Source organism: Pinus tabuliformis, chromosome 8 (genome assembly GCF_031772625.1).
Source record: "Pinus tabuliformis cultivar Carrire ecotype Pingquan chromosome 8, CPIR1, whole genome shotgun sequence".
NCBI classification, from domain to species: Eukaryota; Viridiplantae; Streptophyta; class Pinopsida; order Pinales; family Pinaceae; genus Pinus; species Pinus tabuliformis.
In genome coordinates this window covers 1,708,905,108-1,708,928,877 of record NC_142294.1, presented here as the reverse complement: position 1 = coordinate 1,708,928,877, position 23,770 = coordinate 1,708,905,108, and the positions used below count along the sequence as shown (strand labels likewise).

General features: G+C 38.5%; 1 pseudogene; it reads left to right on the top strand.

Annotated features, from left to right (window-relative positions):
• The first annotated feature begins 13,450 nt into the window (after window positions 1-13,450).
• On the top strand, window positions 13,451-15,561 carry LOC149242842 (ethylene-responsive transcription factor 3 pseudogene; annotated as a pseudogene).
• Window positions 15,562-23,770: the final 8,209 nt, after the last annotated feature.

The window sequence follows — 23,770 nt, the reverse complement described above, 5'->3', positions numbered from 1 at the left end:
AATTTGCTCCTAGTGAGAGCCTTCGTCAGAATATCACCATCCTGATCCTCCGTTGGAATGTATGAAAGCAACATGATCCTCCGCTGCACACAATCTTTGATATGATGGTACCTGATGTCAATATGCTTAGATATATCATGAAATACAGGATTAGCCGAGAGTTTAATGCAACTCTGGTTATCACAGTAAATCACAGTAGGATCCAAATGAGAATCGAATAAACCAACCAAGATCTTCCTCATCCATATAGCCTCGCATGCAGCCAAACTTGCTGCCATATACTCGGCCTCCGCTGAACTGAGTGCCACGGATCTCTGCTTCCTGCTGTACCAAGAAACTGCTGTCGATCCAATACTGAAGACCCCTCCTGATGTGCTCTTTCTGTCCGTTGGGCTCCCTGCCCAATCTGCATCCGTGAAGCCACATAGCTTCACCTCATCCTCCTGTTTGTACCACAAACCATATCCCGATGTGCCTCTCAAGTAGCACAATACATGCTTGCCCGCCTTCCAGAAGAGCTTAGTAGGCTTAACCATAGCTTGTGAAAGCTGGTTAACTGCATAACATATATCAGGTTGTGTATTGACCAAATACATCAGCAACCCCACCAACTGTCGATAAACAGTGGCATCCACTTCTTCTCCCGAAGTGGCATCCTCCTTCCTCCAACCTCCAGGAAGAGGATTATCAACAGGCTTGTAGCCATGCACGTTGAACTTCTCCAGTATCTCCCGAGCATACTTGCCCTGAGAAACAAACAGTCCACCACTGCGCTGCCATATTTCCAATCCTAGGAAATAGTGAAGGAGGCCCAAGTCCTTCATCTCAAACTCTGTAGCAAGATCCTTCTTGCATGATAGTATCAACAACTCATCACCCGTTAGATTCAAATCATCAACATACAGTACAATGATAAGCAACTTACCCTCCACCACAATCTGGTATAGGTTAGGATCCGCCTCGCTCTTGGAGAATCCAAGTCCTGTGAAATAGCTGTCTATTTGTGTGTACCAAGCACGTGGTGCTTGCTTCAACCCATACAACGCTCTCTTGAGCCTGCACACATGCGACTCGCTGCTGAAGACCTCAAAGCCTTCGGGCTGCTCAATGTGCACCTCCTCCTCAATGACTCCATTGAGGAACGCAGTCTTCACATCCATCTGATGAATGTGCCATCCCATCTGCACTGAGAGAGCAAGAATCGTCTGTATGGAAGAATGCCTTGCAAAGGTCTCCTCATAATCGATCCCCTCTATCTGAGAAAAGCCTCGGGCAACAAATCTTGCCTTGTACTTCTCCACACTCCCGTCAGCTGCCTGCTTAACCTTGTAGATCCATCTCAAACCCACCACTGATTTCCCTTCCGGTCTAGGAACAATCTCCCATGCACTATTTCTGACAATAGAATCATACTCTTCCACCATGGCGTCTACCCATGCGGGATCCTCCACAGCTTCCTCGAAAGAGGATGGCTCAGTCACAACACACTTGCTCATCAGAGCCATGTATCCAGTGTACCGATCAGGTGACTGTCTCTGCCTGCGTTGGGCTGTAGGTGGTCTTACAACTTTCTCTGCATCTTGAGCCAGTCGCTCAGCTTCTGTCAACCGCTTTCGCCCTCTGATGGTTGGCGCTGCATGAGTGGTCTCTTCCACTCCATGAACCTCGTCTTGTGGCTGATCCACATCCTGAAGCTCATCCTTAGGAACTAATAGCTCCTCATCTGCATGCAAGTGTAGCTCCCTCTCAAGCGAACACTTCATGGCTTTCTCCTCCTGAAATTTTATATCCCGTCGCACAACAGGTTTACCACTGTCTGGCAAATACACACGATAGTTGTGGGGCGTATCAGTGTACCCCACAAATATCCGAACCTCTGCGGTCGGCTCCAACTTTTTCCTGACATCCTTCGTCACATGCATGTAAACGTTAGCACCAAAAATCCTCAAATGAGAAAGATCAGGCTTCTTACCAGAATAAGCCTCCTCGGGTGTACTCATGCCAAGTATCCTATGAGGACAACGATTTTGCACATAAACTGTTGTATTGCATGCTTCCGCCCACAAGTGAAGGGGTAGGCCCTGATCATGCAACATTTCCCGTGCAGCACCCACAATCATTCTGTTCTTCTGCTCAGCTACCCCGTTCTGCTGTGGGTTATGGGGAGCTATGAGCTCTCTACGAATCCCTTCTGCCTTGCAGAAATCCTTGAACTCGTCCGAGATGTATTCACCACCATTATCGCTCCTAAGAGCCTTCACCTTCTTCCCCGACTCCTTTTCGACCAGTGCTTTGAATTCACAGAACTTTGAATATGTCTCACTCTTCTTCTGCATGAAGAAGATCCAGCACTTACGAGAGAAATCATCAACAAAAATCACATAATACCTGTGTTTTGCTGTCGAAGCAACTGAGAAAGGTCCACACACGTCTGTGTGAATTCTCTCAAGGATCGTCGTGGCGCAACTATCCTTCTCGTGAAAGGTGGCTTTCACAAACTTCCCCAAAGTACACCCCTTGCACTGATCTGACTGCGCAAGTGTGCCTTTAGGAAGCCCTGTAGTGATCTGCTGCAGTATCTTTAAGGCTCCATGGTGAAGGTGACCCAATCTCCTATGCCACAACTCGCCATCATCCCGGCTCACCAATCCTTCTGCCTTGCCCGCCATTGCTGCACATCCATCTACATGCAACTGATAAAGGTTCCTCACTCGAACCCCTATCTTCCGGGTCTCACCAGTTGTCTTGCTGCGCAGGAAAGCCTTTCCCTCGCTGAAAACAACATCATACCCCTTGTCTTCTAACATCGCCACTGAGATGAGATTCTTCATCAATCCTGGAACATGCATGACTTCCTTCAATACGAAGGGTTTACCAGACTCCCTCTCAAAGGAAATGGTATCGATACCGGTCGCACTGTATCTACCATCATTGCCCATCTCGATGTGCACTCCAAGATCTTTGTCCTCCAGATCAGAGAACAAATCTCTATCTCCCGTCATGTGAAAAGACGCACCACTGTCCAAGAACCACACTGATCCCATCACACTTGAAACCAAGCATGCGATCAATGAAAAATCAAGCTCAAACTGTGAGGCTAGAGCCTCTCCTGCTGAAGATCTAGCAGCCTGCTTGTTCTTCTTCTTCTGCGGACAATTAGTGGCATAGTGTCCGTGCTGGTGACAGTGAACACTTCACCTTGGACATATCCTGCTTCTTGCCTTTCGCACCAGACTGAGAAGCTTTCTTGCTCTTCCCTTTCTTTGCTTTGGCAGCCAAAGCACAATTCTCTTCATCAGCTCCCTTTGACGAAGATCCGTCCCTGGTACTCCGCCTGATCTCCTCCTGCACAAGATCTGACCATAGTCTTTCCCATCCTGGAAATTTCTCCCGACCATTTATAGAGTCCTGATAGGAATGCCAACTCTTCGGAAGACCAAGGAGAGCCAAGCTCACCAAGTCCTCATCGTCGACAGTAACCCCCACACTTCCCAGCTCATCTCGACACTGAGTGAACTTCGTGAGATACTTGGGAATACTGTCACCCTTCTCGCATTTGATGTTTCTGAGTTTATCTTTGAGTGCCAGGTCGCTCTTGCTTTGGAATAACATTTGCAATTCGTTGAAAGACATTTTCAACAACACTGTTGCAAATTCGATTTCCACTAGCTCAAACTCAACCGCCACGATCTAAAATTCGTGAGAACACAATATTTCTTGTACAGAGATTGACTGTATGGGCATTCACCGGATATCTCACCTTCCAAAGGAAGGATGAATCCAGAGGCTACCTGGCCCGATTACAGACTCTGCCTGAAGAAATAGAATGTAAACACTTCCTGAATAGTAGATCTGATGATCAACAGCTTTGATACCATGTAGAAATTTTGAATAATTTAACACATATTCAACAGAGATTATCCTAATCATGTACTATTGCGGAATACATACACAATGCATAAGCTCCTCTACGTTGATCATCAATATAACAGCATCAATAACAATAAAACATCAAGAGCATTCACACATTAACACAGTATGTAACCCGGGGAAAGCATCTCGCTAAAAACCCCACACTATCTGTATATTAATGATTGAGACCATGTAACATTACAAAGTACAATTCTTATCACAAGAAATCCAGTACCAGCTCCACCTGTTACACACAATACAGCTAAGATCTGATCTCCAAATCTATTCCACTGCTTGCCTGCCTCCACTGCTCAATACCTGCTCAAGAATGAATGAGAATGGTCTACCAAACTCGTATTTCACCTCCAAAGAATCACTCACAATGTATAAGATGTGAGAAGAAGCTACAAACTGGGCAAACACATGAGCAAACTCATTGGCATACTCAATCCTTTGATTGTGCAAGATCTGATGCACAACTATAGTCACAACTGATAGCAATCTGATTCTCTAACACCTGTCCCTGCTGAACTGAACATGCACTGACATGCAACTGAGTTAACTGATGTATTCTATAGTTGTATTATGAGTTAATAATTAGTTTAACAACTCATCATTAGTCTATCTGCAGTTAGACTAACTACAACTAGTTTAACCAAGTCAAACTGAACACAACTCCATCAACTCCACAATCAACTCCACCAAACTCAACTGATTGAGTTCTAACTGAAGTCATGCATGCAACAACTCAACTGACTCATAAGAAAAGCGTACTTCCTTCTGACAGCTGCATGGGCCATATTTGTAGCTCAAACTGAAGTGCTCCAAGAGAATAAGATCAAGTTTATAGTCCAAATATTATTATGAAACAATAATATTTGACTTTTCTATTTTTGACAGCCAGTCTAAAAATAGACTTTGATCACCCACACTGTGGTCACCCACACTTTGGTCACCCACATTGTGATCACTCACACTGTGATCACTCACACTGTGATCACCCACACTGTGATCATCCACACTGTGATCAAAAATAGAACTTGCGCCATAATTTGCCTACGGGCCCACTTAGTGAAGGCGACTCTTTTCACTAAGCTCCATCATCTTGTTGCAATCTCAACAAAAATTACCAATTTTAAACAACATTTTATTTCATTTTTAAATATAAAAAAATTACAAATCCTAATATAAATACTTGCAATATCTTTTATAACTTTTTGAGAGAAAATCGTGGTAAACCAATAAATCAACCTACATCCATTTTTAACTCTGGATCTACTAAGCATTGAGAAAGATTAAATCTCTTGAGATGCAAACCTCTTTTAGAATGAAAAGGGATTTTGATCCCTCTTTACACATGTAGATCCTAAATTAAGATGGATTATATATATATGGTTAACGTCCACTAAGACCAAACTTTGGTCTATCGGACCTAAAGAAACGAATTATTTAGTTTGATTTAAGATTTTATTCCTATGCTCAAAAAGCTTGGAGAGAAGCCTCCTGAGCTCACTATAATTTTGACATCGTAAAAGGCTAGGAAGGTCAATATTGCAACAAAGATTATGAAACTGAGATCTAATGTGGTTGTATGCGGGGCACTCTAAGAGGAAGTGATTTTCATCCTCGATGTTCATATTCTCATAGAGATGGCAGATCATTTCCATCCATGGTGTTTTAGGAACTGCCCAATGACCCGTTTCACTATGGAGCTCATGAGAGTTCGTTCTAATCTTGGCTATATTAATTTTCTTCTTTGAGCTAGTTAAAACAGAGAGATACTTTTGATCTTCTAGGGTGGGGTTGATGACCTCCTTATAATATCTTAATTTTCTTTTAGCTGCTAAATCTTTCTCACACCACAATTTTTCTTTGAACTTAGAAATAACAATATTTTTAATGTTATTAATGTTTTGCAGTGCAACATTCTCGTTGATCTCCAATGGTTTAACCAGGCCCTGGTGTCTTTATACCAACCTTGTTTGAGCCTTAGGTGGTTTTGGCTGGAATTTAAAGCTAGCCTAGGAAGTCTATGGTCTCCTATGTTATTGAGTTTATGCTTGTACAATAGAAGCCTAGTCATAGCTAGGCTCTCGATAGGGAAAATACCCACTTCTATAAGGAGAATAAGATAGGGTGTATTGCTTTTAATTTTGAGGTTATACGTTATAAAACGCTTCTGGATTTTCTCAGGAGTAACTAAAGTTTCAAAGAGGAACTTCTTTCTATCCCACATTACGAGGTTTTTCGTTTTACTATTATTTTCAAGACCAAAATAAGCTTTCCACCCCCTATTAATCCTTTTCTCAATGTTATAGTTCTAATTGAACTTGTGATGAATATCAATTCCTAGGTACTTAAGAAGACACTTCCTCCAAGTTACTATTGTCATACATAAAATTACTTGGATTTGATAATCATAACTTTTGTTTTGTCAGTGGTCATACCCATGGTACCATGGTAAAACAAAAATCCTAAAGAAGACTAAGTTGCTTATCAAGATCAGATGGGCACCTTGCAAGAAGAACAATATATATATATATATATATATATATATATATATATATAAGTAAGAATAACATTGGAAAAACGATGGGGCATCAAAACCTGGAACCTAAAAATCACTAATGGTAAATTGAATATTTTATTTTTTAATTTAATTTAATTTTCTTTTAATTTTACCAAGTCAAAATGTTTACAAGACATGACATTACATCTCTTCCATATGAGGCTGCAGAGCACTCTGCGAAGCAACAATAAGTAGATTCCTTCATGTAAATCAAAACCTGGAACCTAAAAACCACCAATGGTAAATTGAATATTTTATCTCAATTTTATTTTTTAATTTAATTTATTTTTCTTTTAATTTTACCAAGTCAAAATGTTTATAGGACATGACATTACATCTCTTCCATACGAGGCTGGAGAGCACTTTAGAAAGCAACAATAAGTAGATTCCTTCATGTAATGATCTCCAAAATTTAAATTATACCATACTAGATCCATCTTAACATCTCTTTTCACTTTAAAAGATGTGTGCATCTTAGGAGATTTGATGCACTTTGGGAAGCAACAATAAGTAGATTCCTTCATGTAATGATCTCCAAAATTTAAATTATACCAGACTAAATCCATCTTAACATCTCTTTTCACTCTAAAAGATGTGTGCATCTTAAGAGATTTGATCTTTGGGGATATATATTGGTTTAATTTCCCCCTTTAAATAAGTTACTACCATGGGTTAATAACATGAAATTATTTTTATTTTAATGTTTTTTTATTATTTTTATTTTCTTTTAGCCAAATAAAAATGTTATCACATTATTAATTATATTTTTTATTTAATATTTTTTAAATGTAATTTAACCAAATCAAAATACTTACAAGACATGACAAATATTACAACATCTCTTCTATACCTAAACTAAAAGACCCCTCTTCGCACAATTATTATTAATTTTTGTTACTATTTAATTTTTTTTTTTATCTTACTTTGTAAGTTAATACAATCTAATAATTTGAAAAACTTAGATAACGTACTTACAATAAGTTTTACCATTCCAAGTTTTCAAATTTATTTTACATTAACAATGAAAAACGATAACTTAATACAATTACTTTATTTAATAATTTAAACATTTCAAATCATGTCACTGCAATAAGTTTCCCTAGTTTTAAGTTTTCATTTAACTTAATACAATTTCTTTAAATAGTAATTTAAAAATTTGAAATCATATAACTACAATAAGTTTTCCTAGTTTCAAGTTATCATTTTATATTAATAGTGCCCTCCTCACATTTCTTGACCATGAGTTTGGGGCACATTGTTCCCTTTAATATATAAAAACGATAAAACTTTTGATGATTGATATATATTAAAACTAATATTTAAAAATATAATATTAAAAAGAGATATATATATTTTTTTCTACTCATTGGTTCATGGATACTCGGATAGTGGGTAGCCGCTACGTCCAGGTTTGGTAGCCCCTAAGCAGGGTTGTTTAACACTGAGTGGATGCCATCCGAAGGGCATCAACACTCATCAGTCTATTTACTGACCTGACCCCAAGAGCTTTGAAGATTTGACCCTGTGACCTCCCATTGACGAGACACTTGATTGGATCGATTGAGCTAACTCTTAGGGCTCAAGAAATATATTATTATTAAATTAAAAATTTTAAATTTAAATAATAAATATTTATAAATTAATTTAAAAATACAAAAAAAAACTTTTCAAAATTCTTAAATAAACTGTAATACCGAACAAAAAAAAATTAAACTGGCCTTCGAAATAGAGATGGTCCATTGGTTGGAGTAAATTCGACATAATGCAATACCTGAGGATATATAAATCTGATTCCACAACTGCTAGAATAGGTTTAAAACAAATTGAAAACTTATCGGATATTATTTCTTCATACAATGTTAATGGTAAACTTCATTTATTATTTTTTAAATAATTATTAAGAAAATCATAAATAATTGTATTAATAATATTTTGAAATTTTATTAAAAATAGTAATATTAGAACTTAATTTAACTTAAATTAAATTAAATTAAATTAAATGTAAAATGTTCTGTATGGGGTAGCTCAAGTGGCATGCCCGTGGAAATGAAGTTTCATCAAACCAGAAGTTTTGGGTTTAAATCTTGGGCTACCCTTCCCCTGTAGCGGGGTGAATAATGGACATGAAAATAGAAGAGTCTTACCAAATTGACAAATAAATAAATAAATGTAAAATGATTATTTTTAATTGATTGTGAATTTAGATTTTGTAAGTATTTAGGAACCATGTTTACAAAGTTATTCAATTTTAAAGAGACATTGATGATTTTGGAATTGAACCTTTTCATTGTAAATTAGGATCATTCAAAAGTTTACTCACAAAATCAACAATCTTTGTGGTTGAATTTTTTAATTATAAATTTCAATTCATAATTTTTTTTGGGTGGCTAAATTTTAGTCTGAATTTTACAATTCTTTTTAAGGAATCCAATCTTAGGAGTGTTTGAATTTTTTGATTTTTATTTTTTAATGGTGGATACCGATTTAACAACATGAAGAACTGTTAACAACACAAAGAACCGTGGAGCACCCAAAATCCTCAAGTTTGAAAATTGAGGATTTCCAAAATATTATGCTATTTTTTTTTTTCAAAATTCTGTCGGAATCTCCATTGTTATCCTGACAAAATTGTGGTCTTGTTAGACTATGGGGTCAACAATTAACTATGGCGTTGCACGTAGTTGACCTTTTGTTTTCTTGGCCAAATTGTGGTCTTGTTAGACTATGGGGCCAACAATTAACTATGGAGTTGCACATAGTTGACCTTGCAGATAAATTATGAAATAACTTAAATTTACAATCAAGTTAAAGTTAGATCCATATTAACTCTAGATCTACCAAATATCATTTAATTTAATTTTAGTTTTTATGCAATTTGACTTAGTCAAAATGTTAAACATTACATTACAACATCTTTACAAGAGCGCCATTATGATCATTGAGAAGTTGAATCACAAAATCAATGATTAATTTTGTGATTGAACTCTCTAATTATAAATTCTCATCAATGCAATTACAAAGTCAACAATTAATTATTATTGATTTTGTGGTTGAACTCTCTAACTATAAATTACAATCAAGGTAATTACATAATCAACAATTAATTATTTAGTTGGACAAATTTGACTTTGTAAATGACCGATTAATAACTTAACTTTACAATTAAGTTAAAGTTAAATATGCCAAATCTTATTAAAGTTTTTTAATGAGTTATATAAAATTTCTACTTATTTCAAGGTTTTCATTTAACCAAAGAGTTCGAGTGAACTTTAATACTATCTCAATTTTAAATGTGAAAAGGGAGTAAACCATTGATAAAAGACAATATATACATATCATGAGCATATGGTAAGACAATCCTCTCTATATGTTCATAAACCAACCTAGATTCATCTTAACTCAAGATTTATCAAGTGCCAAGAGGGATCAAATCTCTAGAGGTGCAAACCTCTTTTTTGAATATAAAATTTGAGGAAAGGTTTACACCACCATTGTTTCATGTTCCAATCTTGTTCCATCTTAAAAACACAAATCAACAATCTCCTTTATATCCATGTAAAATATGTTAATATTATTCACAACATGTCTTTATTAAAAGGTTGTAATATAAGTTTTTTGGAGTAATTTTCTTGCACTTTAAATAATTTCACTTTATTATTATCAAAATATGTAATTTTTGTTAAAGTTAAAATATTAATTACTAAAATTACGATTTTAAATATTTTTTTTCGCAAAATTTTATTAGTAGAATTGAAGGTTATGCACAAAGGTGCATTAAAAAAGGCTCTTTGGAAACAACCATAAAAAAATAAAAAAATCGCTGGCCTTTTACATAATATTGTTCGGTAATATCATCACTAAAATAAATACATATTCAAAATAAAAGTCATATTGCTATCGAGAGAGTTTCTCAAAAGAGAATCACACACAAAATACAAATACATCATCAAAATATGACAAGAGATCTAGCTGTAGGCTTTCTATAAAAGGCTAGTGGTAGTACTCACAATGTGCGTCTCATGTCTGTTCCACGATCTTCCATGAGTCTGGGTTCTATAATGCCCCCGCCTTGGAAAGGACATCGAGAATGGTATTCCCCTCCCTGTAGATATGACAACATGAAATCTGATTAAAACCCTGTTTTAATTCCATTATCTCATCCAAAATGGGAATCAATGTATGTATGTGACATTTGGTGACCTCATTAAACCAATTTATAACAACCATAGAGTCCCTAAAAATATGACGCCGCTTGCAACCCTTTTCAACAACAAAAGGAAGTGAAAGCTTTAGACTATATAATTCAACGTAATAATTGGTACCCCTGCCAAGTCCACTTTGAAGTTTAAAGAAATATTTTTTGTTGATATATAGAACCACACCTCCCCTACAATTGCCCTCAACGAGGGAAACTCCATCAAAGTATGCCCATGGATAGGCATGCTCCACTACTTCGGGTGTGATATTCCACGACCTTTGGATAGATATAACATCATAAATTAAATCATAAGTGGCTAATACTTGAATTGCCACCTTTTCATGGATTATTGCCTTGGCTTGGAAGATGGTGTTGTTTCGAGCAAATCCAAATGCCCCAACTTATGATAGGAGGAAGATTTTTGAGTTTTTTAGGGGCTGCTTATTCCCACCATAGTTGCCAAGCTTCTTTACAAGAGATACACTGCCACATAAAATTTAAAGATAATGATTAACACACAATATTCCATACAACAATAGTGAAGGGGCATCCCAAAAAAATGCGTTCCACTGTTTCCTCTGCACATTTACATAGTGTACACGAATTGGAGCTAAAGAAGCATCTCTTTTTTAAGTTATCACCTGTGGGGATTTTGTTTTCAAAAATGCATCATAGAAAGAGTGGATTTTGCCGAGCATTTGAACTTCCATATCTTCTTCCACCACCAGGCTAGAACTTCCGGTTCTCTGTCAACATTGATGTATAAGTATCCCATCTTTGCTGTGTATTCCCCATGTAGAGAGTGTACCCAACTCAAGTGTCGACCCTGTCCCTCAATCTGACATGTGAAGGGTTGAGAGCAATTATATAGTCTTGCCACTGTCAATGCTAGGCTTTTGGTAAATTTAATTGAATTGCATCAACCCATTCCTTTGCCCATATAGTTGATCTATCCAGATCAACCCCCTGGTTCAAGGTACACCACACCTCTCTTGGGCATTAAGAAATTCCACAAACTCCTCTAGAATAAGATAATTTTCGTGAGATCAATTGCAATTTTAAATATATAAATAAATTCAACACTTTATATATATATATATATATATATTTTCAATTGTGGTTCATGGTCACTGAGTGGTCGCTACATCCATGGATAGTAATCTGGGGAGATCTACTCGAAAGAATCTACCAGTTGACTTATGTAGTCGAGCCTAACCCAAGAGGGTAGAAGAGATTTGACCCGTGACCTCTCAATTAACAAGTACTTAACAACAAGGAATCAACCAATTAAAATATCCCTAAAGCTTTCACTTTTAAATATCTTATTAAAATCAAATTTTATTATATTAATGTTTATAATTTAATATATTTAAAATTATTTCTTCTATATTTCAAATTAAAACAACTAACATCCCTTCAACTTTTAAATGATCCGATTTTTTTTACAAATCCATGAAATGTTTAGGATGGGGCTTAACTATTTAAGTGCTTATCATACTCAATTAATATAATTTAATAACCTTCTGCATCAAAATCCAGAACCCTCTACTTTAACCGTTTGACAGCCTCATAAAACCTCCAGGATCACGATGAGTCCCCATACCACTCGAACCTTCGCATTATTGTGTATAGATTACGTGTATATACGATCACGGAAATACTTGGATTTTGTTGGCAACATCAGATGAAATTTGAGCCCTTGACGTAAGGGGTTGAACGCGGCGCGGGGACCGCATCTGATCAAGCCCAAATCTGTGTAAATTGATATAACCGGGCCCTGCTAGGCTTTCTTGAGGTGTAGAGGGTCTCAGGTCGGGGTGTGCAGCTTTGAGTTATGTGTAGGTCCTGATTCGAATTCCTCTGGCCTCCAATCTGACATAGACGGACAGCTCTTCGAACGCTGTTTCCAGCCGTGTCCTTAGACGCTGATTTGGTCACCCATGGCTTCCTGAGTCCTTCGTCAGGGTTTGTTCTCAGGGTTATAAGAACAAACCCCATTTCATTTGTTTTTTGGTTTTTTGGTAGCTATCGTCCTCATCTGGTTCCTGGTGTATTGAAATAATAGGAGGGTATCCAGTGTCTTCTAGTAAAAAAAAGCTGAAGAAATTCGAGGAATGAGCGCTTTCGGGGTTCTGTTGAACTCATCCTCGGAATTTTGGGTTTCCTGCGTAGGATTGGTTTGATGCTGTTTTGGCATTCAATCTGATAGATTTTTAAGGGGATGCAATTTTAAGGGTTTTCTATTTCTATAGCGTTTATACGCAATAAGAGGAAAAGTATAGGAGGGTTTCAGTGGATCGAGTGGGCAAGGGAATGCCAGGAGAGTTTCAAAGGTTTGCCATTGGGTTGTGTTGATTTATTGATTCTGAGAAATATAGTTAAGGAAATTTCAGACTTTGGTCATAGTTATCTATTTTTTTGTTTTTTGTTTTTGTTTGGGTGTTGCTTCTTTTGGAGTTTTTACAGATTAAATTGGTTGGATTGCCCCGATCTGGGTTTACTGGGTCAGAAGCTGGTATTTGAGGTCTGTTCTTCCTTCTGCTCGGAAAAGTCCTTTGTTCAGGGTGCCTGGGGTCTTACGATTTTGTGTTTCATTCTGGTGTTATAGATTGTCTAGCTGTTTAGAGCCGCCATTGGGTACTCGTTGTTTCGTCTTATTGCCCCGAAACAGGAAACTTTTTGATATCTCAGGTCAACTGGCTCATGCGGTTTGGCATTTGTGCCCAAAAGCCATAGAGATCTGGGTCTTCTAGAGCATTTGGGGTCTTCAGATTTTGGTGTCTTCCTAAAATTCAAAGGATTTTGGTGCTATAGAATCCTGGGGTCTCAAGGTTTGGTCCTATCAAGGAAGCCACTCAAAGGACGTTCTTGTACTTTAGAGCACTCGGGGTGTTGAGATTTGTTGCTGTATTCAAAACAGTCAACGGGCCTTTCGGTAGCATTGAAGTTTGTTGAGGTTTGATCATCTGAGTTCTTTTGGCCCTCAAATTTGGCCGTTTTGGTCCAGGGAAATATCATCTTGATCGCCGCAGCACTTGGGTTATCAAGATTTGATGTGTTTACTTGGAAAAATTTCAACAAATTGAAGGGTTTGATCATCAGCACTTGTGTACTGCGGGCTTGTTTCTTGTATTGAATGAAATCGGAAAGGTTTGAATATCTTAATAACCAGTGTGCCCTCATCCTCCCAGATTTGGGATTATCGACTTCTGATCATCAGAGCCTTTGAATCTCTCGTTGTTGACCTCTGTTTCTGTTTCACAAAATATCAACTATGATCGCCACAGGGCTCAGGTTATCCAAAATTGATGTATTTGCATAAATACTTACAATAAATTGAAGGGCTTGATCGCCGGAACGCGGGGTTCTGCAGATTTGGTGAGTTGAAATAAATTGCCAAAGGTTGAAGATTGCAATAACCAGAGTGTTTTGATCCTGCCAGATTTGTTATATTTGTTTATAAAATATCAAAAAGTTGAGGATTTTGAGTACTTGGCCGTTGCATTGTTGATTGGTTTTGAAGAAACCAGATAGATCGAAGCTATTTTTTTTGAAAGATCTATTCTTTAAGAATGTTGACACAGCCAAAGGTGGCGCCGAAAGATGTTGGATCTGCATACAAAGAAGTCCATTTCAGGGGTGTCAGAAAGAGGCCATGGGGAAGGTTTGCTGCAGAAATCAGAGATCCAATGAAGAAAACTCGTGTATGGCTCGGGACATTTGACACAGCAGAGGAAGCAGCCAGAGCATATGATAGTGCAGCCAGAGCACTCAGAGGACCCAAGGCAAAAACTAATTTTGCGTTGGTTCCTCCCTGTGATGATAGGAGTACCAGCCTTAGCAGCACTGTAGAGTCTTGGAGCAGTCCCAAGAATAACACTAATAATAATACAAGGAAAAACCTATCCTTGAATAAAGCAGATGGCATAACACATAAGATTGATCTGAACATTGCGCATGAGGAGTTTGGCAGGAAAGGTTCTGTACCATATTTAGAAGATAAGATCCTCAATATATCAAAGAAACAGAAAACCTTCAAAAGGAGCTGTGCACCAGACAGGGCCACGGAGGCCTACAATTGGTCCAGACAGCAGTATCCACAAATGGGTTTTGACCCAAATGCCTGTCATAGCGATTGTGATTCATCTTCATCTGTTGTTGATGATGATGAAGTGGGTACTTCTAGCTTGAGGCCTCAGGGAGTCAGGTTATTACCAGATTTGAATCTGCCACCTTGCGATGACGAAGAGGATTTCAGCAGCATGTTATTGCATCTTTGAATGCGCTCTTCTTTTTTAGTGCCCTGCAAAGGCCACGGGTATTATTGCCAATCCAATGAGGTCCCTATTTTCTTCTCTCTGCCATTGAATCAACCATTTTTGACTTCAGTGCATAGGTATAGCAAGCATTAGTTCTTTGTAATCCTGGCCTTGATATGAAGGAACTTATCTGCTATATTTTGCTAGATTTAAATTCATTATTATTGTTCGTATTGGCATTGGGGACTGCATGAAATACACAAGGGCAGTTATTCCTATTTTCTGATCTAACAGCAGTGTAGGAATAACAATGATCAATTTACAGGCTCCGGGAGGGTTGGGACACCGGCTAATATATGATCATCATTGCTGACATTTTGTGTTTATATTTGACAATGTAATCCTGAAAAAGAGTTTAAGCAGTAACTTCTATTTGGCAGTTGGTTTTTTTGGGGCAATGGGTTTAAAGCCTGTTTTCTGATATTATAGCCTGTGAGATTGGCTAGATCTGGTGGCATCAAGCCATAGTTATGCCATTTGCATGGATCTACTTTCTGATCTACATCTGTACATAATGCTGATTGCAAAACGGAAAAGGATATTTTCAAGTAGCCTGTCATCTATATCTGGTTTTGATGATTGTTTTCAGAATGTGCTGCTGTATTTAACAATTGTTAAGCTTATGCTACAATAAGCTGATAAACGATTTGTAGAGTTCTGCGATCAAAGCAACTGCTATGCCTCTCTGATTATATCCGATTTTAAATTTACTGTTAGTGTTTGGGTCAAGTAGTGGTTGACTTTCTTTTAAGATATCTGAGGGTGTTTGAAGTGAAATTTTGTTTTAAATTCAGATTTTACTTTAGCATAGTTTGTTTCTGATATCTGAGGCGATTTGAAGTGATATATGAGGCAGCTAGTCTTTAATAGGTTTCCATTTATTTGCTAGTATCAGTTTGGACACGGTATTTGGCAGATATGATGGGTGTGGACAAGTTTATGAAAAACTATAGCAGCTTGTTTTTTTGGGATTAGAAACATGGTCTTAACTTACCAATATAGCTTCAACTTACCAATATAGCTTCAGTCAAGAGGTTGTTTTTTAATCATTCTATATTTAAGATTTATCTGAATCTTTGTGGGTGAGAATCTTATCTTAAAATTTATTTTTTATTACATAAATGGATTCAGCATCTGAATGTGCTATTCAAACTTGTAATTGTAAAAAACATTTATTTCTATAGCATCTGAATGTGCTGATTACACTATTCAAACTTGTAATTTTAAAAAACATTTATTTGGAAAAAAAAAATTCCTGGAAAAGCCTCAAAACATGGAAAGATAGACAACGACGGGCTAAAGCTTCAGAGAGGTACCCTTTTGATAAAGGTCCTTTTGATAAAGGTATAGGTAGGGGAAGAATAATAAAATTCAGTGTTAAGGATATATTGAGTTCAAAGTGGGGACAGAAATTTCCATAGGGTTATGTGGTATGTATACAACATTTTTCATTTATATATCTAACAATGTTATGCTTGTAATAGAATTTATTTGGAACGATCTCTCTGTAAGATTAATCCAGTTACACAATAATGTGGTTATGGTTTTATTGTGACAGAGAGACTATTAACATCCCAACGAAGATTTACTAAATGCTGACCGCTCCATTTTCAAACATTGAATCGCCGTTGAAGATGCCCACTTATCTGCACCTGTTCTTCCAATATCATTAGAGAGAAACTCGAAGACGTTGCTCGTCGATTCTTCATGGCTTGAGTCTTCCTTTATCACGAAACATAATACAAAAATCTTCATTTACACAATCACAATAATGTTCTGGAATTTATTTGGAACTGTCTCTGTAGTTATAAGGTGAATGTGGTTACCGCACAGCAACTGCCCTCTTTTTAAAGATTGATTTGTCTTTTGATTGCACCCATCTATACACCCCTATGAAACATTTGCCTAACTGTTCACTGCTCCCGTTTCAAACAATGAATTCTGCAAGACACCATCCCTCTGACCGTTCCCTAATGAAGGGAGGCAAAATCAAAGACTATTGGTTGTTTTTAACAAAATTTGTTCCCGCTGTAGTGTTTTGGAGCTTTCTTTTTGCAGATTTTTCTATCGAATTTGTCTGAAATATGAGAAGAACTTGTTGGAATCACAAGTTTCAAGTGTGAACTCTTTACAATGGAAGTGCCTTGGGGTTTTGTCAGGGCACTGAATTCATTCATGCATTCAAAAATGTATTTTAAATAACAAAAAATTGTGATTTAACCAAAAATTATTTCCATGCATTTTTGCCAAAAATTCCAAAACATATAATTGTTAGACAACACTTTTGTTTCTTAATGAATGAAGGATTTCAGAGCGTTGAATCTGTTCATGCATTAAAAATGCATTTTAAATTACAAAGAATATCTGATCTAACCAAATTTTAGCTCACTGGATTCTGGCCAAATCTCCAAAACATATAATAGTTAGACAACACTTTTGTTCCCTAATAAATGGGGGTTGTTGAACTTGAAAATGTTTTGGCCACATTTCAAACTGCCTTGTAGCAAGCATGGTCATCGAATTCCATTCTTAAAATTGCCAAATCGCCATATTTCAAACCGCCTTGTAACAGGCAGGGTCATCAAATTCCATCTCTATTGGCATTTCAGAAATTAAGATCATTGGGTTAGACTGTCCAACATGATTGACAAATCCCTAAAATTCCATCTCTATTTGCAGTTCAGAACTTACGATCATTGGGTTAGACTGTCCATCATGATTGACAAATGACTTCGCCAAGTAAATCTACAATTATCATTTTGCAAATTTTAACTTTATGTAAGTGATTATGCATTTCTTTTATTATGAGTTTCTGTTAATTTTAGTTAACAATGGGATGTTCTATGCTTTAGCACAATTACTTCAATGGGATGTTTTATGGTTTAGCACAATTACTTCAATGTTTCTTTAGCAGCTCAGTGAAAATTTCAATTTAATTTTCCAATAGCGATCACATTGACAGTGATTGTAGATGGAACTTAAAATAAAATGCAAAAGACAAACCAAGATGAGAGGACACTAGATTTGGCAGACACGAAAAACCCCAAAATGTGGAGAACTTTTTGATCAATTTTCCTTATTATTATATCAAATGTTCAACAAAGATAGTACAAAATTCAAAATTGACTTGTCAAATCATAGTCAAGACTTAAAACAACCTTGACAAACTTGCAGTCAACTGTAGTCACTCAGAGCTAAACAAAAAGTCAAAGATTGTTAACACAAAAGTGAAATAGTTTTCTTGAAGTTTAGTCAAACCCAGTCAAATTTGGCTTGATAAGGTGGTCAAACTTAGCCCAAAGCAATCTTGAAAATTGTTGTCAAACTTGGTCAAGTTTGCGGTCAGCCTTGCAATTAGCTCTGCGGTCAAAGTGCCCAAAAATTCTCGATTCCTGTGCCAAACTGTATGGCCTGCCAAAAATGAAATTTTCCCACAACAACTGCAGTCAAAGGATGAGTCACAGTGCTCGGTCAATGTTGGTCAAACTCTTGCAACCATTTTGAAATTTGGCCATGCGATTTCCCTAGAAAATTAGTCATTTTGCTACCTGTGGGAGAGATAAGATAAGGTAAGATAATTATATTTATGTCCAACTAATGATCACAAAGTAGGTCAAAAATTAGTCCTTTTGCTACATGTGGGAGAGATAAGATAAGGTAAGATAATTATATTTATGTTCAACTAATGATCACAAAGTAGGTCAAATACACTGTTGAGTACACTGATGTATATACAAAGCGAGAGAACCAAATGGTCTCTTATAAAAGATACAATGCATGAAGTAAATCAACATCCAACACTAGTGGAGAAGATCAGAAGCTAATAGGTCAGAGGATCAGACCCATCCCTCCTAACATATGAGGTTGAATGAATAACACGGAAGAAACTCAACAAAGTTTGTTGGCCTGATGAAGAGTCGATGGCAAGTGCAGACTGTCCACTAAACCGTTTCCTGGGGGGGTTCACACTAAACCCCTGGAGGACTTAGTCTGTCTCTTAGAATGGATTTGAGACCGAACTGATGTTGAGATCTCGTGTGGCAGTTTGAGGTCCCACGGATCCTCACTGATTTGGAGTCTGGATACATACTGGTATCAATCGATCTCTTGGTGGCCCTGTCTGAAGGCAGTACTCCGAAAACTGTTGTGATCTTTTGTGTGGGGTCTGGTTTGATGGGACACTGAAGAATATGCGCTCGGAACTTAAGAGCCTCCTACGGGCCAAACATCTTTGATCAGGATACTTGGAAAAGTCGGCGAGGGTTTGAGAATCTTTGAACAAGCAATGAAACCTCCCTATGATCTCATAGTAGATAGTGCATCCAAGAATGAAGTGCACTTCAGTATCCACTTCCTGTAAATGACATACTTCGCAGACTCTGTTTAGTATATCTATCTAGTGGTTCGTCTCTACCTGAAGTCTATGAGAGCCTACTCTGAACTGGCCTAGAGGAATGTGAAGAGCATGCATCCAGTGGTGAAACATACACTGGGGTCGAACAATGAGCACATCTCTCAACTCCACGAAGTGCTCAGTGTAGAAAGCCATCTTTGGGCGCAACCCTCTTAGAGGATTGACCCAGGTGACCTAGATGAATTCCCTGTATATGTCCTCCCTGATGATCTTGTTTAGCTCCTGTCTAGTAGGTAAAAGGTGACCAGGAGCATCTAAGGAATATCATAAAGGAGGGAGACGATCCAACTGAATTCCCACCGACTCTAAGAGATTTGAAACTCTTGTAAACCAACCTTTGGCTCGACTCGAGGGAGTAGAGCGGGCAATAGTCTTAGAAGAGCAATATGCCAAGTAAGGATATCAGTCCCTACTTTTTATTGACTCTGCCAAGCCCTGGACACGATGCAAGAATGAAACCAATTTGAAGACCGTCTCAATCCGAAAGTGCTGAGCTCCAAACTATGCAAGGATGATGTGCTGCGACACAATCAGTTTGCACCTAATGATGCGTGGAGAAAAAGAATCTGGATTCTCTCCACCGAAGCCTAGTTTGACTCAAGTAAACACAGTGCCCAAATCTCTAAGCCATATAGAACAGTGGGACAGATCAAGGTGTTTGTGAGGCTCATCTTGGATGAGATGCCCTGGAAGGGATGTTGAAAGCACTGTCTCTCGAGAAGGGCTAAGGATCCATATCCTTTGTTGATCGAACGCTGAAGCGTTGGTCACAAACTGAAGCGGGGACGTGAGAATTGCACCCCTAGGTAAGTATATGTGTTGGTGATCTCAATCTCCTCCCCTCTGAATAGAAAGTGAAGGCCTGAGCTTTTCTTTACCCCATTGAAGATCATAACCTTGGTTTTACCGAGGTTGATCGTCAACTGTTGATGATCACAAAATAGAGCTAAGGCATCCAACTGCTTTTGTAATCCTTTTGGGGATGAGGAGAGGAGGACCATGTCATTCGCAAAGAGTAGAATATATATCAGAACATGGTGAAGAAGGCAACCATCAGTGTTTTGGATATGCTCGTGTAGAAATGCTTCCAACTCATCAATATAGATCCCAAACAGGGTAGGGGATAGTGGACAACCCTGTTTAACCCCAATAGTGCTTCGAATGAAATCAGACATCCCATGGGCTGTGTGAAGACGACCAAGAACGAACTTAAATAGGTGCATAATAGCGGTCAATAGGGTTGCAAAGATGCTAATATCTTTGAGTCTCTAGAGCAAGGCCTTCCTCGGAACAGAGTCAAAAGCTTTTCGAAAATCTACAAAACAACAATAGACTTTTGAAGAGCGGTGTCGTGCCTCCTCAACCACGGCGTTAAGGGTGAAGATGTGGTCAATGGTCTGATGCGCTGGTCGAAAACCTGCCTGTCCCCTAGCTCTGAGTTGTCTCTGCTCAAGGTCATTGGAGAGCTTCCTATGTAGAATAGTAGCATACAACTTCGAAAACGTGAGACCCACAACGATCGCTCTGTAGTTATTGGGATTTGAGTTGGAACCTGATTTGTGGATCGAATGGATGATGTGGTGTGCCCATGTCAGTGGAAAACCTTCACGAACTAAGTGGTTGAAAGATCAGCCAAGTAGCTAACCAAAGCACGAAAATCGTGCTTAAAGAACTCTGCTTGGTAGCCTTTTTCATCCGCTGCTTCGTCGCTGTTCATCACCCAAATGGCCTCTCTAATCTCTCTGTCTGAGAATACATAACATGAAGAGGGTGGGGAGGTAACATGAATTTGGGCATGCCTGAGAATATCATAAGGGTTGGAAGTGTGAGAGAACATGGATGTAGCGTCGAGGTTAGGGTGAAGAGGGGAGCATCGAAGAAGGATGGTATGCCATAATTGTTTAGGGGGGTGGGCAAGGAGAGCAAAAAGTTCTCGTCTTCTATGGGAGACAGAGTTGTTTCTTCTGACGAAAGAGACGATGATAAGAAGCTTTAAGGGCGGAGTAGAAGGGTTGAGAGTGGGTGAAAGCATATCGAAGTTCTTGATGTAGAGTCTTGCATTCATCATCATACCATTTGTTCATGGGGCAAGATCCAACTTTAGGGGAGATGGAAGTGGAACGAGTGGAGTGGGGGAAGGATTTGAGTGTTGCTTCCCAAATGGCAGTTGAAAGACAGGTGTATGGAAGTGGAACGAGTGGAGTGGGGGAAAGATTTGAGTGTTGCTTTCCAAATGGCAGCGGAAAGACAGGGGTACGAACCAATCGCTGTACGAACCAATAAGAGGAAAGAGAAGAAATGTGTGTGATGATGATGCCAAATGAGGTGAGAGGGCACTTGTATTTATACAAGTCATTGAGGGTGAAGAGTCATGCCTAGTGTGGTTCATGAGCCTACATCATAATGGTCAATTTGAACAATTTGCACGTGTGGGCATAAATTAAAAAACACACTTCTACTTGTCCAAATTAGACTATCTTTATATTAATTTTGGTACTCTCGAAAAGATGAATTTAATGCAATCATCATCTCCATCAAATGAGTTGTCCCAAGGCGGAATTTGGTCTTAGTTGCCAATTTTAACACTCCTCAACTAGGGAGGATTACCCCTGCCAATCCATCCATCATCATCGATCATCATGCCACCCTATTGTCATGTACCATCTCTGAATCATATCTCATCTCTGCTTTGCTGAATGCTGGTATGAATAACGAAGAAGAATCGACCGAGAGTGAGTCAAAAGACTTTACCACTCTCCACTGAGAAAACTCAATCCAAAGGTAGAACTTCAATCAGATTTGATCTCAGATCAAGTTGTTGAACACCATGCATCCTAGTCATAGGGAGTACGACAGTGCATGATGCGTCTATGGTTAGTGCTATGGTTTTTAACTATTTTTCCAAACTCATTGGCCAAATGAGAGGTACTTCCCATGAGTCTCAAACTACATGGGTAGGATGTATGCCGGAGCATTAACAGGAGAAGGTGAACCATTCATCCTGCTCATATGCCATAGGAAAAGGTGAATCACTCATTGTATGCATATGTCAATCGTAGGAGAAGGTGAACCACTCACCTTACACGTGTCATCAATCGCAAGAGAAAATGAACCACACCCTACACACATGTCAACCATCACAGGGTATCACAGGGGAAGGTGAATCACTCACCTTGTACATAACATACCAATAGGGGAAGGTGAACCACTCACCCTATGGTCGCTTAGCTCCAAGAAGTATCCCAAGCCCCTAGGAGGTCTTAGAGCTCAATGTCCAACTCACGCAAGACCCTCATGGGAGGGTCTTTCCATGGTCACTCCAAGTCTCTCAGAAGGCTAAGAATTTGACCTTCCCTAAGGGCTTCATGAGGATATATGCGACTTGCTCATTAGTCTTGATGTGTTGGAGCCTTATTACTCCTTGCTATACCATATCCCAGATAAAGTGGTACCTGATATCAATGTGCTAGGAGCAGTCGTGGAACACGAGATTCTCTAAAAGAAGAATCCCACTCTGGTTGTCGCAGAAGATCACATTGGTATCCAACTCATGCTCAAATAGCTCACTGAAGAGCTTCTTCGACCAAACAACGTCACAACAGGCCATACTAGTTGCAATGTATTTAGCCTTGACGATGCTTAAAGCAACTGATTTCCGCGTCCTGCTCATCCATGAAATCGAAGTAGACCCTAATGAGAAGCAACACCTTGATGTGCTCTTTCGATCCACCACACTGCTAGCCTAGTCAACAACAATTTATCCATGTAGCCTCAAATTCCTGACAGGGTATTTTTGTCCATAGTTGATTGTGCCACGAAGATATCTCAAGAGATTCTTAGCAGCGATCCAATGTGTGATGAGGCTCTATCATAAATTGACTCAATGTATTCACAACAAAGCATATGTCTAGACGAGAGCTTAACAAGAACATAAGGCCCCCCACAAGTTGTTTGTATTAAGAAGAGTTTGCCAATTTGGGCTCGACAATATTTTCACATAACTTCTTGAAGTTGAGTTCCATCAGAGTAGACACAAATTTGCAATCCATCCCACATCTCTCGAGCAACGTCACAATGTATTTTCTTTAAAAAGGAAAATCTCACCTGGCTTTTGCCAGACCTCCAAGCCTAGGAAGTAGTGCATTAGTCATAGGTCCTTCATCTTGAATTCGGAAGCCAACTCCCTCTTGCATTGATAAATGAGAGGGCCTGCACCTGTCAGAAAGGGATCATCTACACAAAAGACCAAGATGAGAGGCATGTCCTTTCGAACCTTGAAGTATAGATTAGGATCAACATCGTTCCTCGTAAATCCCAGCTTCATAAGATAGCTATAAATCATCTCATACCAAGCCTTG